Consider the following 1,480-nt stretch of genomic DNA (forward strand, 5'->3'; position numbering starts at 1 on the left):
GTGCTGGAGTAGACTACCCCACTACGTGCGATGAAGCCACGCCCACGTACTGCGAGGTACCTACGCCCACGTTCACGGGCGATGACCACCCACGTCCGTGCTGATGCTAGCGCACGCCGCACGACGGTGCTGATGTACTACCTCACGTACGGTGGCTGATAGACCACACCCACGTACGGTGCTGATGGGACTACCCTACGACGTGGTTGATAGCAACGCCACGAACCGGTGAGATGGCAGCCACGCCCTACCGTACGGTGGCGATTGATACGCCACGCCCACGTACGGGAATGTAGCTACCTCACGTACGGGTGCGAGAGCCACCCCACGTACGTGCTGATGCAGCCCACGCCACGTACGCGTGGCTGATCTGTAGCTACGCCCACGTACCGTGTGCTATGGATACCGCACGTCCCACGTACGGTGGCTGGCTATAGCCACGCTCCACGACGGCAGCTGAAGTACCACCCACAACGGTGGCTGATTGATTCCAAATATTTGCCTTGCAATCGCGTGTGTCTAATATCCATGGCCAAAGCGCCAGGGCAACAGCTATAGCTTTTGTACGACATTAAGTTTTTACCTCGCAAATTGACTCCAAATATTTGCCTTGCAATCGCGTGTGTCTAATATCCATGATCATTTATCTCGGCGACTGAATCAGCGCGCGTTCCCAGGAGTCCGTTAGGCAACATGGCGCCTCGACGTTGATGGCGTCTATATAACTGCGCGATAGAATAATTCACGTACAGAACTGCGTTACTCGCATTTTGTCGTGACTAGACACAGGGCTGGAATATAGAGCCAGCAGATAGATGCTGTTGCAATTTAGTCTGCCCGTGCCACCTGAGTTCATTTATAATCACGCGAGTGGCTAACCGCATTCTACAGCGTCGTAAAAGCTATGCAGATTTTAAATTCTGTTCAAATATTACGCTCGTGCGGAAATCATCCTGCATGTGAGTGCATGTCGTGTTACTGTGTGACGTAGCAGTTATGGCCATCTATAGACGATTTCTCGCCCATATTTACGGCGAAGAGTGTATCGACGCGTAAGGGAAGTGTATATTTTATGGTTTATGCAATCTCGCGTTCACCAAATATCAGCGCGAAGAAAGCGAAAATTATTGCAAGCGGGGATCATAAAAAATACGACTCGGTATTTATGTGTGTACGTAACGCGTTTTTTTGCACCGAAAGGCGCAGCGAATAGCCGCCCAAATAGGTTATATTGCGTTACTAAGAAGATCTATGTGATCGACGCCCGTGGCTTCGCAGCTGCATGTGAAATAATGGAAAACTATTCCGGGAGAAGCGCTCTCAGAACTGCATTAGAAACCGCTTGTCTGATGGTTGCCGCGATGCCCGCGAGAGGTCGCTGTGCAACAGTGCAGGCTAGGGTCTTTATATATATACTAGCTGCGGGTACCCGCTGCGCTGGGTAAAATCGTGCTACTAATTCATACTACTAATAATGGGA

General features: G+C 50.9%; 1 protein-coding gene across 1 annotated transcript in view; it reads left to right on the plus strand.

Moving 5' to 3' along the window:
- The window catches only part of LOC106811773 (potassium voltage-gated channel subfamily B member 1-like), a 45,079-nt gene that overhangs the window by 4,424 nt on the left and 39,175 nt on the right, over positions 1-1,480 (plus strand). The gene's annotated exons all lie outside the window — the stretch shown is intronic.

Source organism: Priapulus caudatus, unplaced genomic scaffold (assembly GCF_000485595.1).
Source record: "Priapulus caudatus unplaced genomic scaffold, Priapulus_caudatus-5.0.1 Scaffold20, whole genome shotgun sequence".
NCBI lineage: Eukaryota > Metazoa > Priapulida > Priapulimorpha > Priapulimorphida > Priapulidae > Priapulus > Priapulus caudatus.